We start from the raw sequence: 17,253 nt of genomic DNA, 5'->3' as shown, positions 1-17,253 counted from the left end.
TAGGTTAATTCCCAAACCGTTGTTGGCAACCTATATTGCTAACAGGTGTAAATCTGAAATCCTCCTAATTTTCGGGATTTATATTATTTAGTTTTATTTCCAACGGGGCTGCAAAGCCCTTTATAACTCCCTGTAAGGCCATGCTAAAAACGGTGCTATATTTACCCATTACACAGGCGTAGTTCGTAATAACGTTATTTCGAAAAAGGATACCGCACGCTTTTACCTCCAAACAAAACGAATGTTTAACGGTATTTAGGCGTTTCCACGCTTTGCAATCCTTATTATAAAGGCTACTTTTTAATTATACGCCCCGTATATTATAATGTATAAAGCTACTAACGATACTTATTCCGAACGAGGGGATATATAAAACGTTATTTAACGCAAGTTTTATACATTCGTCAAGTTTTTAGCCGTAACGGACCTGTATGCTCACAGTTCCGGTACTTACAGGCTTAAAAGGGCCACCTCCTGTACCGATTTCGACTGTAAAACCGGGGGTATAATCGGTAAAAAATTGCTTATTTGCAAAAATAAGGTGCGTGCTACTTATATCGTACAAGACAGGGTAATTTAATTTCCAAAGCTTAAGGCTCCCTTTTACGCCGCGTCCAAGTTTCGTTTTAGCCCTAAAATTAGCTCTTAGAGCCTGTAATTTCAGCGTTTTACCGGTATCGGGTTCCGAATCCGAATCCGAACGTAATTTTATAGTTCCATTAATGGCGGAATTAACCTTTTACTATAAAGTTTGGTACGGTAAATTACCGGCCAAATTACCTAACTATTCCAGAGCGCTATACGCTGCGCATTCGTTAACGTTACCTGGAATCGAGCCCGTAAGTAATTCGAAATCCATGGAAATTCTAAACGTTATAGCGGTGAATTCGCTGGAGGAGGATCCAATATCTTTCGCAAAAACAAAATCCGAATTAAAGTTTTTACTCTTTTTTCGTTTAAAGGTGTTTTCCAGCCCATTATTTCCCTTTTTAGCGCTTTCTTTAGCGTTCTTTTGACCCGATTTTCGACCTTCAAACCTATAAATAGCGGCTTCAGCCGTTGTAAAGCCTGCAATTAAATTTTCGGATACAAGGTCCGCCATAAGGTATTGCAAATTCAATTTTTCCGAATTTTGGCCTATAGCCTGCAAAGCCCGTTGGGTACTGCGTTGACGTTTCGGCCCAGGGAGGAAATGTCACTTCCAGGGCCCGTAGGTACTGATTTCGTACATTTACGGGGTTGCTTTGCACGTTAGTATTCGCTAATTTAATTACTTGTAAGTTAAAACGGCTGTTAAACTCAGGTATTAATCCTTCAAGTTTCGAAAAATTTATGATGTAAAATTCCCCATATTTAGGTATCTCGACTAATCTTGGGTGCAACGGAATAGCTGTCTTCCAGGGTTTTATAAACCGTTACGGGGTTGAAATACCATGCAATAAATTCTAAAAATTCCTTAAATAAATTGTCTTTTATCAATAATAATAGGATTTATTGCCAGTATTCCGGCAGGGTATAGCCAATTTCAGGGCTGGAATAAAATTCCGCTGCTTTTATAACCCTAAGCTGCATTATTAACGCCTATTTCCACAAATCGTAATTGGTTACCCTTATTAATTTACAATTTTCGGAGAAGAATAATACTCGTTTCCATAATTCTTTACTTATCCCGTTGTTCAAAATTAGGTTACCAGGTGAATTAGGAGGTGCGGTAGCGGGCTCAATATCCGAAATAGCATTAAAACTAGTGGAATCACTGTTTTTCAGGGTATATAGGGTAATAAACTGTTAAATTATCTTTTAAAATGGATTTATTTGCGTAATTAACGCCTTTAATTGCTGGTTTTAAACCTGTGATTTAGCTGTTAAAACTTCGTTTGGGCTGGGTTTAGGCCCCGTATCTGTTATAATTGGGCCTGAAATGCCCGATATAGGGCTATTTTTCATTATAGGGTAATTTGGATTATAATTGCAATTCGCTAATTCTTAACTATAAATAACTAACCTAATCGTTTAAAGGTAAATACCCAATTAAATCTAGGATTTGCTATACCGTTTACCTCTTAACGGGTATCGGCCTATAATTGCCAATAATAGGGTTTATTGCTATTTTCAATGGTCGAAGTCCACTAAAAAATACAGGGTTAAAATCCCTATAGTCCGTAATTAGTAGGTGTCCTGGTATTTATACCAATCCAGGTGCACGTAACGAATTCAATTCGTCAAACGGGTGCAGGGTAATCTGCAGGGTATCGTGCTGGGTACCGACGTGCAGGGTATCGTGCAGGGTAACGTGCAGGATATCGTGCAGGGCAATAAACCAACTAACGCAATCCCGCTAATGGGTTTGTGGGCTATTGTAAACCCTATTAAACGCACTAAAAAAATTTAATGGGCTGTTGGCGAGCGAATACAGGGGTCTTTGGCCCTGATTCGCTGGCGTAAACCCTATTCAAAATTTGGAGCCAATTACAGTGGCGTGCATAATCCATAAAAACTAGACCAAAAATTCTGGATTTGCAATGGAAGCGATCATTGCAATACCTGAAAAGGGCCTAAATCGAACGTTAATTTTTAGCGATCTCCACTGTAAATACAGGGGGTTAAATGTTGAATTAGCGCCTAAAACCAACAATTTCGCACAAAAACAACAATATTTTCGTCAACATACGTGCTGTAAAAATGCGATATAATTAAAATAAAGCTTAAACTTTAGGTTTTCCAGCGATGCAAAATAGATTTTGGTGTATCAATTAAAACCTTTCCGGGCTTATAGCCTGCTAATAATATGGGTTGCTAACAGGGGTTTAGGTATTAGCCTAGGTGCGGCGTAATGCTAATTGCGTTATCAGAACCTGTAATTCCAAGGTTTAAATATATTAAATTGTTCACTCAATTTCGGGATTAATAAATTCGATTCATTGGTGGGGGAAATTTTGCTTTATTTCCTTTACATACTCTCCGACATCGAAATGGGGGTCCGCACTCCGCAAAACGCTCCGGTACCGCACACGATTTTCCGAAAAATTATTTTGTATGCGTTATTAGTCTCAGTGCTCAGACTAGACCTCCCTGCTCCGCAGTGGGGACCGAGCGCTCCATATACCTTTCAACCACATAGCTTTTCGACCAATTACATTGGCCGAAAAAATCGCGCTCGTTCTAGTCTGAGGACATCTTATCGCATTTCGCCGTTCATGGCGGTACCACCAACGATAATTTGTCGCATTTCGCCGTTCATGGCGGTACCACCAACGATAATCTGTCGCATTTCGCCGTTTATAACGGTATTTTTAATAATATATTTAATATTACGATATCGCTTATGATTATTTTATTAATATAAGGATAATTTGTGGTATTCTGCCGTTTGTAGCGGGTAAATGCAATATATTCGCATTATAATGGTAAAAGAAAATAGTGTACCCATAGTATGCAATTAAATATTCGTATAAAAAAATAAATAAATATTATAAAAATATGTAGTAATTTGCGTTAAATTTATTGGAGTTTGCTGAGTATTTGAATGCCGGCCGCGTCTTTATAGCTACTGTATTTGGAAAAATATTAAAATATTAAATAAAATCTGTAATCTTTTATTATATTTAATTCTTGTTTTAAATAATGGTATGCAATAATTATTTTAATTTAGTTTACAGCTTTTATACCTTAGTAGACCTAATACTGCAAGGTGCATGCAATTATCGAAAAACAAAAGTTTTATTAATATTTTTATATAAATTAACAATTTGTTAAAAAATTAAATAATTTACGCAAATATTGGTAAAATGAAAATATTTTCACTTGATATATTCTTTAATCAATTTGCTAGTAATTTCTATATAAATTCTTTTTTTATAAATTTTATTCAATTAAATAAAGCAAAAAATACAAAAAAAACACAAATTTAGCATTTTTTCATATAAAAACATAAAAAGGGCCGGTATTGCAAATCGGGTTTTACGTTAATGTTTATTTATATATATAATCCACTTTTTCAAATTCTGGTTTTATTAATGTTAGAATTGGTAAAAATGTAAAAGCATTTCGATGGTAAAATATATATAAAATTGGATATACCTTACCTATCCGCATCTGTAAGGGCTTATATAATTAGGTATACGTACAAAAATGTGATATTATATTAAGTATATATATGCCACCCCCCACGTGCAAAAGCCACAAAATCCTGCTGCAAAACAAAAATAATATAAAATTAATTAAATAAAGCAAAAAGATTTATAAAATACACATTTACCATTTGTTTTTATTAAACAGTTTTCAAAGCCGATATTGTAAGTACGACTGGACTTGGACGTTTGTCTATATACGTTATCGAATCTTTCAAATTTTGGTTTCATTATCGTTAAAACTGGTAAAAATATAAACGAGTTTCGATTGTAAATTATATATAAAAAAGTATATATTTTGCCTATCCGCTTATTTAACTGCTTATATACTCCGATATAAGCACCAAAATTTCCCATAACGATATATATAAATATACGGCCCTCCACGTGCAAAAAGTATAAAATTTGGTCAAAAATTAAAAATAATATTAAAAAAATCGAAAATCGAAAAAAAAATCGAAAAAACAGTACCGCCATAAACGGATTAAGGGCGGGTTATATCCAACTTTTAATTGGCGTACCGGGTGCAAAAAGTTTTGGATTTATGAAAAAGGCCTAACAATTCCTATTTTTAACAATGTTTTTTTTCGATATTTTGCGTGGTTGTGAAATAATAAGGGAGTGTCGGTCGCAAAAAGGCCAAAAATACCGCCATAAACGGCGAAAATCGACAAGTTGTCCTCAGACCTGAACCAAAGCGTTTTTTGGATGGACCCACAGGTATATTGCAAAGCCGCAATTGAGCCACGAAGTGGAGCGAAGCGAACGAAGTGGATCAATTGTGGAGCTTTGGGCTTCAGGGATAAGCCCTGAGACTACCGTTTTTATTTATCTGGAAAACCCCTAAAACGACCGGAAACATTCGACTTTAACTGCAAAAATTTTCCCGATCCAATAAAATTAACGCTATTTTACATTTTTTATTTGCAAAAAATCCAAAAAAAACTTCCAAATTAAAAATATATTTTTGGTTAACGCGCAGCAGAAAATTAATCCGTTGGAAGCATAATTGGAAATCATACGGCCAGCGAAAAAAAAGGATACTTCCGGATCCAAACGAGCTTCAGGTTAATAAGTAAAATATCATTGGATTGCAGCAAAATAATATAAAAAATATGGAATTTTCGGGCGATGAAAAAAAGGTTAATAAACCGGAACAGCCTACAAACGATTGTATTTTTGTGTGTTAATGGTTTTATATTTGAATTAGTTTATAAAAGTAGTTATTGCGTTGTTAGAGTTTTAGGTTTGGCCAACAGGGGGTACCCGACGTTAATTGATAGCTCCTTCCCGTAATCTTATATAATCACTCACGTTAACACTATTACTAATTATATGATTCCTACTAATGTTATTAAACACACTGGCCAGAGCTTGCATTATAAAATCCGAATATAATATATTATTGCATATATATTACCGTTAAAAACTGCGCCCCATCAACATTTCAATATATTAAACTATAATTTTACAAAATAGTTATTATAAACACGTTTAATCTTTTGTTATAACGCCCTACAAACTTATCATTATGGGGAATAATGCGCTATCTTCATACGTGTTTACTGTTAACGAGTATATATTTCAAGTTGATAAAGCTATTAGCTTCACTTGCTTTAGATTGACGTTGCAAAAATAGCTTACCCTAGAAATTTATTTTGGATTTATTACCATTTCTCCAACTATGGGCTACTTACGCCGTTAAAATACAGTATGAACTAATACCCTTTTTATCGCTGGGTCCGACGAAGTATCTGCGAAGTCTAAGTACTGCTCGGTCTTTTAATTCCTTAGCTTATACGTTAAGTCGTTGGGCACATACATAATATAGTATCCGTTAAATAGCTTCTATATAGGGCGACTAACCAAGTTATCAACCATGGGAATTAATATGTTGCCAAGGGTTAATGATATTTTAATCCAATTATATTGTCGATGATTTGATATTTTAGAAGTTACTATTAGCTGGGTTAATTGCATTTAATTACTTGTATTTTAGCAGTAGAGGCTAAGAGTCTCTAGTTCCGATATGTGTTTTTATCATCATTGTGACAGAATTTAAACATTAAGTAAAACTACGAAATATATGCGAGCTTTACAAAAATTAAAAGGCAAATAAAGGTTTTTTCACAAAGCTTATACAGGATAATCTTTCCGAAGTTCATTTGCAGTACCGGAACCCATTTTAACGTGCGGCCCTCAGTGTTACGATCAAGGTATCGGGTAACATGTTCTTAGGGTAAAGTACAGTGGGTTAAAGCAATTAAGCGTTTCAACTGGGTAATTGGGTTTTCAATAACTGGGGTGAAATTATAATCGATTCCTAAATAAATAGTAAATTAATTGCTGCTAAACAATCCTAAACTAAATCTTCTTTACATGGTAATAAGCGTGTTTTATATAAACTGTAACCCGGACGTGATTTTTCCTAATTTGCCACAAAACGCAGAAATTATTTCCTTTAATTTGTCGTAATTTTTTAAGGATTACTGAAATTATTTCCTTAATAATTACGTGAAATTACGTAATTCCTTCCTTATATAATCCTGCTCCTTATCGGTCGGTGTTTTGCTGGTTAAATATCGTTAAAAGGGGTATAACCCCGCCTGGCCTTTTTAATACCGGCCCAATTGTTTGGTCGTAATATCAGGTTTTTTTTGGCCAAATCCTTTTAGCCTTTAAATAATCCGTACTCCCCTAATCCCTGTTTCGCTTTTTTTTTCCTGGTTAAGTTTTCCGCGTTATATTTAATTGTATAACCAAATCAAAATCTGGCCGGTCGTCGATAGAGAGTCGTCTCGCCCTTTTTTTCCTTATTATCGATTAATACCGTTAAAGTGTTTTTTTGTAACCTTTGCTGCGCCAAAAGCGTAATTTTTTATTAGGTATTTTTTTAGGATTGTATTCGTTGTATAGAACACGTCCGTTCCAACCGTTTCGGATGCGACGTATTGGGTTTATCCGCTACCCAAATTCGTTATATCGGTCGCCAGCATTTTAAATTTAACGCGGAGGTGGAGGTGTTTAAAAAGCAAATTTATACGTAACAGGCGAAATTGCTTCGTTTACGAAAATAAAAAAAAATTGTGGTTTGAAAAAATAATGCGAACCGTATTTCGCGGAATTAACGATTTGGCGGAATTGGATCGGGTGGAACGTAAGGAGGCAAAATAGGAGGAACGGCGGCGATTAACCGAAATCTTTCCTAAAATATCCTTAAAATCGTTTTTTACGGATTCCAATTTTGCCTGGGATTTTTTTTTCCCAATAGGTTTTTTAAATTTTTTTTTGTTGGATAAGATAAATGTATTTGCGCAGTATTCGGTCGGTGAACTACTTTGTTCGTGTATTTAATTTGTAATATATATTAATCGTTTTTTTGTAAATTCGTTTAATGGTGTGGTTTCGAGTTTTGGTAGATCCTTAATTTTTGGGAATAATAGGTGGTAGTTTTTCAAATTGTCCTTTTTTTGGTTAATTTGCTCGCAAATCCAGCTCCTAATAATATTGGCGGAATAATTCCTGGCAATTTTGGAGGTGGTTAAAGGGTTTCCAAATGTTTTTTTCGTATTTATAATTTTTCCATTTAATAAAATATTTTGTTTTACCGTGGTTGCGTTTATGGTCCAGTATTCGTTCGACGTTATACGTTTTTTTTGCGTCGATTTCGATTATTTCTTATATATTGGTGCCGGGTGGTGCTGGGTCCAATAATAATACGTAGAACGTTGGGTGGATTTTTATAGTTCCTGGTAATAATAATTTGTAATTGGTTTCGCTAATTTTTTTATCGATTTTCAAAAATCCAAATTTTTAAAATTAAATTTGCTATTTAATCGTTGTATTTTAATGTTACGTCGAATAAAATAAACGTTATTTGTTTCCTGGAAGGATGGTCTTTTTATCCGATATTAGCTAACGTATTTGGTAATTTTTTTTCGTAAAAATTCCCATTCCTATTGGAGTTTTTAGTGGAGTTTTTATAATTCGTTTATTTGTTTATCGGTTCGTGGGGCCGTAATTGTGGTTTTTGGTTTTCTATATACCTCAGGGTTAAATCCATAATTGGTATAAAACGGGGTTATTTTACTATGTTTATTTTTTAAATTGTTATATGGGAATTGTGTTGTGGGTAATAACCGTACCCAATTATCCTATTTATAATTTATATAATATTTTAAATACTGTTTTAATATTTGGTTCGTTCGTCTCATTTGTCCGTTTATTTGTGGGTAAAATATTGTGGATAATTTTTGGTCGGTTCCTAGCTATTTTATTAGAAATTTCCAGAACTTTAATATAAAAAATTTATTTTTATCCGTAATAATGTTTTTTTGGAAATCCGTGGTTATTAATAATTATTTGTAAAAATGTATAAGAGATTTTTTCGGCGTTGTTACTTTTTTTATAAAGTAGGAAATAAATGTATTTAATAAATTTATCCATTATAATTTATATATAATCGTATTTAGTTTTAATAAATGGTTTTAAGGAAAGTGGTAATTTAACGATAAAGCCCATCGTAACGGTTTGCCAAACCTTATTAGGGGCTGGTAAAGGTTGTAGGAACCCGTATAGTTTGTGTTTGGCGGATTTGCTTTTTGCGCAAAACTCGCAATTTTTAATAGTTTTTCGTATTTTTTGTCGTATTTCTTTAAAATTATAATGCTGTTTTAACCGTTTTTATATTTTCGAAATTCTTTGGTATCCGTGGGCTTTGCTTTCGTTGATTTTCCGTATTTTCTCTGGTATAATTACCGTATTAATCGTTATAAAACTTCGGTGAACTGGTAAAAGGTTTCCGTTATCGTTTACCGTAAAATTTTCCGTAATTCCTCGGGTATTATATTTTTATAATTTGGTTTTTCGTTAAAAGCGTCGGTTTTACCATTTTCTGTTTCTTTTCGGTAAATAATTTTAAAATGGAATTTTAATAAAAGTTTTGCTTATTTAATCTGTCGTTTATTTAATATTTTACTAATAGTAAAATGGGTTAGGTTTTTATGGTCCATATAAATTAATATTTTATGTTTCATTCCGGATAATTGTGTCTTCCATTTTTCGAATGTTCGGATAATGGTTATAAATTTTTTATCGTGGATTTAGTAATTAAATTTTGGTTTATGTAATTTTTGTGAAAAAAAGGCGCAAAAGTGCAGGCGTCCTTTTTCGTTTCGTTGGTTAAATTGTCCTCCGATTGTATAATCGGATACGTCGGTTTCGATTTCGAAAGGTTTCGTTGGATTTAATATTTTAAGGATCGGTTTTTATATTATTGCGTTTCGTAGTTGTTCGAAAACTTGTTATATTTATTCCGTCCATTGGAATTTCAAATCCTTTCTTGTTAACAATATGGGTTGCTAACAGGGGGCTACGTATTAGCCTAAGTGCGGCGTGGTGCTAGTTACGTTGTAAAAACCTGTAATTACAGGGTTCAAATGCACTATATTGTTCACTAATTTTTGGATTGATAGATTTAATTCATTGGTGGGGGAGATTTTGCTTTGTCTCCCTTACATACTTTCCGACATCGAAATGGGGGTCCGCACGCCAGAAAACGTTCCGGTGCCGCACACGATTTTCCGAAAAATTATTTTGTATGCGTTGTTTAAAAAACACCCTCATTTTCATACAAACCATCTCTGGGTTCGCACTAATTTGCTGATTTGGTGAGATTTTCAACCCGGTACAGGGTAGCTGACTCGTAAATGCCGGGTGGGTATTAAACCCGGTACAGGGTGAAACCCCACTCGCTGACTTTGAATCGCAACTCCTGCAACACACAAAACATAATAGAAAATCTAATAACCTTAATAACCCCATTTCGGCACTGTCTATTGTGGCTTATATACAAATAAAAGTGGACCCATTACATGCTAAATAACGCATATAATTAACATTTTTAGTTATATTGGTTAATAATGTAACGATCGCGCCGTAACTTTCAATAAATCTTTTATAAAAATTTACGAATTCAAAAAATGCCCGAACGTTTTTTACGTTTTATGGTTAGGGCCATTTTTTCAGCGTTTGGATTTTTAATTCCTCCATCCTTATTTTCCAGGGGCGAAAATCCATTTTAAAAAATTGATTTACTTGTTGTAAAAAATATATTTTTCGGGTTTAATTAAAAGTTTAACGTTTTATAATTTTTTCAAAATTGTCTAAACGTGTTTTTTATATTTTTCCATCGTTTTGGAAAAAATAAAGATATCGTCCAGGCAATCAATAATAAAAATATTTAAATATTCCCGGAAAACGTGGTTAATTATAGTTAAAGAAATTGCGGGGGCGTTCGTAAAACCGAAAAATATTACCAAACATTCGTAATATCCTCGTTTGGTGCGAAATGCTATTTTCCATTCCCCGCCTTCCTTTATGGGGATTAAATTGTATGTTTTTTAAAGTTTAATATCGTAAATTATTATATTTGGTAAAGCTTATTTCGAAATTCTCCTAGTCATGGGAACGGGTAGTAATTTTTTATTATAATGTCGTTCAATTGTTTATAATTTACGTATAATCGTAGTTTTCCGTTTTTTTGGTATAAAAAAAACTTTGGTATCCTGCTGGTAATATCGATGATTTAATATAGTTTTTTTCAAAGTTTTTTGCGAGGTATTCGTTTAAAACCTCCATTTATATCGGATTTAAACCGTATATTTTATGAAATTTTGGCTGGGTCCCTTCTTTTAATAATATTTCGTGGTCAAACGGACTGTGCTTGGGTAATCCTATTTCGAATTTTTGCCTAAATAGTCGTATACAATTTTGGTATTTTTTTGGGATTTTGCCGTTTTTGGTTTATTTTTTCGTAATTGGTATTGTGTAATTAAATCGGTTTTGGCTTATGGATAATCGCTTTTTTTCCGATATTAGTTCCGGGGCTGGTCGTCCTTCCTGTAAATACGCCATTTGTTTTATTTGGTTTTTCCGTGCCTTATATTTCCTGTATAAACCTTATTATATTATAAATCGTTTAATAATTAGGTGTTTTTCCTATTAAATTTGGTTTATAATCCAATTTATCCGGGGGTTGCTTTTCTAAACCAAGGAATTTTTAAAATTATATTTTATTCCCTATTTCCGTAATATTTAAAATGATTTGTTTTTTTCGTTTATAATTTTCCATCCAAAGGTGTACGGTTTCTGTTTCGATGGTGCTAATCCTGTATAAAACTGCTTTGTTTTACGGTTTATAGTCAATATAATTTTTTTTTATTGCTAAAATATTCGTCGTTTTTTCACGATTTTTGGAAAAATATAATTGTTTTATATTCCGTTGTTAAGGAACGCTCGTCTAAGTTTTCTATCAAATCGTATATTTGGGAATATGTGTTCGTGTATTATATTCGTAATTTGCTTGGCGTTTAAGGTTTTTTATTCCGTTTTTATTGCTACCGTTTAATGTTTTGCACCGTTTGGTTGTTTTAGTTTTTTGGTTTGCTGGACTCGCGTCGTGGGTCTTTATTCTTTTTGTTTCGGGGCGTATAGCTGCTTTTAATTATGATTTTATTAAATCGGTACCCTATTGGTGCAGGCGTTTTTCGCGCGTTCGTGGGTATTTCGTTGTTTTTAACGTTGGGGTTCCACACGATTTTGGTTATAAGTGCGGGTCCTGGTTATTATAATTTTATTTTATATTATACCTATATTTTAATTAATATATGTATTTTGCAAATGTTTCGGGTGCATTCGTACTATGGAAATCGTGCTGAATTGTAATATACTATAAGGTAGTCGTTATAAAGGGTGAAAATTACCGCTAATTCGGTGTTAAATTTAATTTTAATTTCCCAATTGGGTAATTTAATAGTGGTATATATTTCGTGGTTTTTTGTCGTTTTGCGTCGCCGTGGGAAAAAATCGTGGATTATTCTTTTGCCAAAATGCAATCCGTAATTATTTCGAATATATTTTGTTTAAAAGATTTTTATATACCTGGGATATTTAATATTTAAAATTGGGTGGTTTCCGAAAGTTGGATTATTTAATTTTATATGGTTTTGAATTTATATTCGGAATAGTATTCCGGGGAATTATATTAATTGGTCGTTTCGGTATAAATCGATGAATTCTTTTTCGTATATATAGGGGTTGTTTTTTTTCGCTATATTGTATGGGTTTAAAGATATAGTTTTTTTCGCTAAATTCGTTTTTTAATTCGTTATTGGATTCGTCCGTTGGGGCTTATTGGATTATCCGGATACGGTGGGTTTATTTTAATAATTCTGGTTTTAATTTTTTTAAAATATCCGATTCCATAAATTCGGGTAATTTGGCGTTTTATTTGCGTAATTATATTGGTGGTTTAATTTTAATAAATATACAGTTTCTGATTATTAAGGTCCGAATGCTTTTAAGTTTTACGGGTATTATCCTACCTCCATTTTTACGTTATTATAAATTATATAATTAGTATCGTAATATATGGTCCAGTTTATTAGACTGTATTAATCCGGTTGTGTTTATTAATGGGTGGTGGCGTTTAATTTTCGTGCTTTTTTGGAGTCGGGGGTATTGTTTTAATATCCGGTTATAAAATCGGGATATAGGTTTAAAACGTTTTTGGGATAAAATTTGGCGATATATCCCGGTTTGTCGCATTTAAAATATTTGCCATTTTTGGGATTTTTGCAAATTTTTTATATTATATCGCGTTAAAGTCCATAGGTCCGTTATATATTCCGTAGGAAATACTGTACTGGCGAAGCGGTTTAAGGTGTTGGTATTTGCGTCCCGTATTGGTTTATCGCAAAATTGGGCCTTATACGTTGGGTCCTTCGCGTCGTTCCAATTTTCGTTCGTAAAATCGATTATCGATTTTAATTGTTAATTTTACGTATTCGGTTAGGGTATCGGGTCGTTTTTTTTTAACAAATTTGTTTTTAATTTTTTCCTTAAATCCCGTATAAAAGCGTGCCATTAGGGTTTCGGGGCCTTATAGTAATTTGGCGGTAATTTATCGAAGTTTACTGGCATATTTGGATGCCGATTTGGTTTGGGTAAAACGTACCAATTTACGTTTAACCGTGCGTTCCTCGTTTAAACTGCCGAATACTCCTTTAAAACATTTTTCGAAATTTTCGAAATCGTGGAAAATACGGTTAATTTTAATTTTACGGTTTTTTTCTTTATCGTGGTCCAAATAATTTTCTAAAATTAATTCAAACCAGGCGAACGTCTCGTTTTTTTAATAACGAAATTGCGTAAATAACCTTGTTTGCGTTATTATTGAAATTGTTTTCGTTGAAATAAAAGTAAGCCCGGGTTCCCGTAAAAAATCCCTATAGGGTATTTGGGGTAATATTATGAAATAAAAATAAAAAGTATTTAATATAATTCCTATTAATTTAATTAATTTATTCAGTTATTCGTTCCTGGAATTATCGACTTTTTGTTTGGAACGTCGCGACTATTTAACGTAAAACGTTAGCGTTGGCCGGAGCGTTAATAGTAAAGGGGGTTTAAAGGGTGGTTTTATTGGAAAATATTATTTCGGCGATATTATTTAGTATATTTTAAGGTAAAATATTAAACAGGCGCAATTAAAGTCTTACAATTAAAATATCGGGTATTTTGTTTTCAGGGTAAGATATAATGGGTTAAAACAATTGAACGTTTTAACTGGGTAATTGGGTTTTCAATAATTGGGGTGAAATTATAATCGATTCCTAAATAAGTAATAAATTAATTGCTACTAAGCAGTTTTAAATTAAATTTTATTTACATAATAATAAACGTGTTTTATATAAATTGTGTCCCGAACGTAGTTTTTTTTAATTTGCCACAAATTGCAGAGATTATTTCCCTTAATTTGTCGTAATCTTTTAAGGATTACTAAAATTATTTCCTTGCTAGTTACGTAAGATTACGTGATTCCTTCCTTATATAATCCTGCTCCCTGTCGGTCGGTGTTTTGCTGGTCAAATGTCGTTAGGAGGGGTGTGACCCCGCCTGGCCTTTCTGGTACCGGCCCAACTGTCTGGTCGTAACACTTAGTTGCAATCTGAAAAGATATTTCAAAAACGTAATTTCAATGCTTAAACTAAACCCCCCTGCTTCGTAATGGGGATCGAACTTTCCATATACCTGTTCGCCACATAGTGGTTCGGCCAATTAAAATGGTACAAAAATCGCGCTCGTTTTAGTATGAAAATGTTTTGTCGCATTCCCCCGTTTACGGCGGGTGTTTGCATTGTGATTGCACTGCATTCGCATCGTGAATATGTTATATACGCGAAATACTAGTATAAACATTATATGAGATAAAATATTTTAATAAAATAATAAACAGGGATCCTAAAATTGTAGGGTAGCCTGCGTTATGATATTTTGAATGTTGCAAAATATCCGAACAGAGACAACCTTCTTAATATCTGCTTTAGTTTTAATGACATTTGAATATTAAATATATTTGTTTGATTGTTCAGAACAACATTTATATTCAATTATTAATGTGAATTAGCGCTCTAAACTATAGAGAAGAAAGCTTCATAGTAGGATATAAATGTCATCCCCCGTTACTATGTAGAAATTATATAGATAACGTTTAATATAAATATTTTATTGGTATTTATATATTTATTTTCCATATCTTGAAGGAATTTAGTGATCTTGATGTTTATCAATATAATTAGATGAAATTAGTAGCGACATTTGTATAGTCTCAACTTTAATAAGCCTTACTTGACTTTCATGGATATTCTATCTAATAAAATGAAATTGAAAATATAAAGTAAATAAAAATTTACCACTCTTGTTTCTCAAATAAAGATAAACCCATTTCTCAAGCATCGGATTTCTCGTGGACGTCAATTGATATACAAGATCTAATCCTTAAGATTTTGGTTTAGATATCGTTTAAGTTGGTAAAAATATCAAGACGTTTCCATTGTAAAATCAATGCAAATGTATATATCTATATGTCTTACGTATTCATTTATTTAACGATTTATATAATGTAACATTAGTACCAGAATTTAATATCCTATAGCATATTCGTAAATTACCCCACACGTTGATGAATCTTAAGCTTTTATAGAAGAATAAAAAAGAAATCAAAAAAGGTTAAAGAAGTAATACCGCTATAAACGGATTGAGGGCCGGTGGTATGGAATTTGGCCATTTCAAGAAAAGGAATATAAATTACATTGTTGTGAATAATCCTATTAAATATTTTATCCAGCGTACAATCCGTTTTTTTTTAAGATTTCTATTTGCTTTATTATAACTGGCGATTGGTCACCAAATTGAGTAAAATTCCGCTACAAACGGCGAAAATTAACATCTTATTTTTAAATTTTAATTAAAACGATTTTCCGGTGGGCTGGACCTACAGGCACATATAAAGCCGTAATTAAGCCATAACATGGATTAATTGCGGAATTTTGGGTTTTAGGGATAAACCCTGAAATTTTGCAGCAGGGAGTTTCATTTAAGCATTGAAATCAAGATTCACAGTAGATTTAAAAGCATAATTGAACGTGGCTCAATTGTGGGGTTTTGGGCTTCAGGGAGAATCGCTGAAACTACGGGTGAATTCTGTTTTAATAGCGTGAAAAAAAGTGGGACAGATGACGTAGTAAATACCACAAATGCAGTGGTCCGGCGTAAATAACACCTGCTCTGAGTTCTATGCAATCCTTGCCCACTATCCAGCATACCCAGTCTTGGGGTCATGCGGGTCACGTGACCTGCTGTCCTACACCATCCTGGGTTCTTTCGGTGGCCATTCCTCAGGGCGGGTGTCATCAGGAGGGGTGAATCCCCAACTGGTCTCTCTAGTACCGGCCTAAACCTTCGTTCGTATTATTTTGCCAATTCTAGGCCTATGGGTTATTATCCTGGGAATCCACCATAATAATTTGCAAACTTTTTTTTTTTTGTATTGAATGATGAAGGCCACTTTCAGTGGAACCTACACTTCAACTTTAATTTCCTGAAGATAATTTGATTTCCCTCTGTACCTGCAAAGTTGTCTTTCTTTTTTCAAAGCCTGAAATAGTCATTAGCCAGGTACTTCGTAATATTATCAGTAATATATTTCCCATTTTCTCACAAGGCCTGTCGCAGAGCTCCAGTCCGATTATGCTTAATAGGCTCGCTGTAGGATGCAGCTCTAGGGAGCACTACTATAGATTTTATCTCTTTAAAAGGTAATACCACATGCTTTGACTTTTATAAGCAGTATTACTAAGGTGATAAGGGTAAAGATCACCATCCCTGAACAGTGGTGGCGACTTTGCAGGTGTGTGGAACCCCAACCCGGCGTTATATAAAAATAAGAACGCGTGCTCGTTGGGGTTCGGTAAAATGTTTGGACCTAATGGCGATTAACGTAAAATTTTGACAGCGATTTTGTTAGTTGTTTTTGCAGGGCTGAACAACGCGTTGCGGCTGTATTACCTGACAAAAAAAAAACACCCAAAAGATCGATCGCGGCCGTGATTTTAGGTGTTAGAATCGTTGAATCTATAAGTACGTATCGAAAAAATAACGATACCTGTAGAAAAAAGTACGAAGTACCTGTGGGTCAGAAGTTTCTGAATTACACCAAAATTAGTTAGCGTTGTGAAAGTTACATCGACAAATGCACGGTGACAAGGGGTGGGTTTTTTTTGCCTGTCACCGTAGTAGTCGATAGTATGTTTCGTATTACGTCAGGGCAAAACTCTGCAGTTGAAGGTATTTGCCACTGCAAAATGTCTTGCAGGAAACAGATTGGGGAATTATGCCAAGCATTAACAACGACACTGCGTCAGGGGCATGGAGTTTATCATATGCAAGCTCCGTAGCTCGGAATTCTTTCAGAGAATTTGAGACAACTAAGGCATGCATGAATTTGGAATGAAATAGTCAAATGGCCGATAAGGACAAACTGAGAAGCGAGATTGTGAGAAGCCGATCAGAGGGGCCACAGACACTAACTAACATAGAACACCCCGGGAGGATGACTAGGCGTTTGATAAGCCCTCCTCAATAAGTACTCTGTGAATATCTCTTGACAAATCTCAGCAGGATACATGTTTCCGGGAAGCTTAATTATATCGCCAAGCCAAGCCCGTGGAAGAAGAAAAGAACTTGGATGAGAAGGGCCGTGCCTTGATATCAAAGCTCTTTC

The sequence above is a fragment of the Pyricularia pennisetigena genome, chromosome 3 (assembly GCF_004337985.1).
Source record: "Pyricularia pennisetigena strain Br36 chromosome 3, whole genome shotgun sequence".
NCBI lineage: Eukaryota > Fungi > Ascomycota > Sordariomycetes > Magnaporthales > Pyriculariaceae > Pyricularia > Pyricularia pennisetigena.
Note: the sequence above shows the minus strand (reverse complement) of the source record.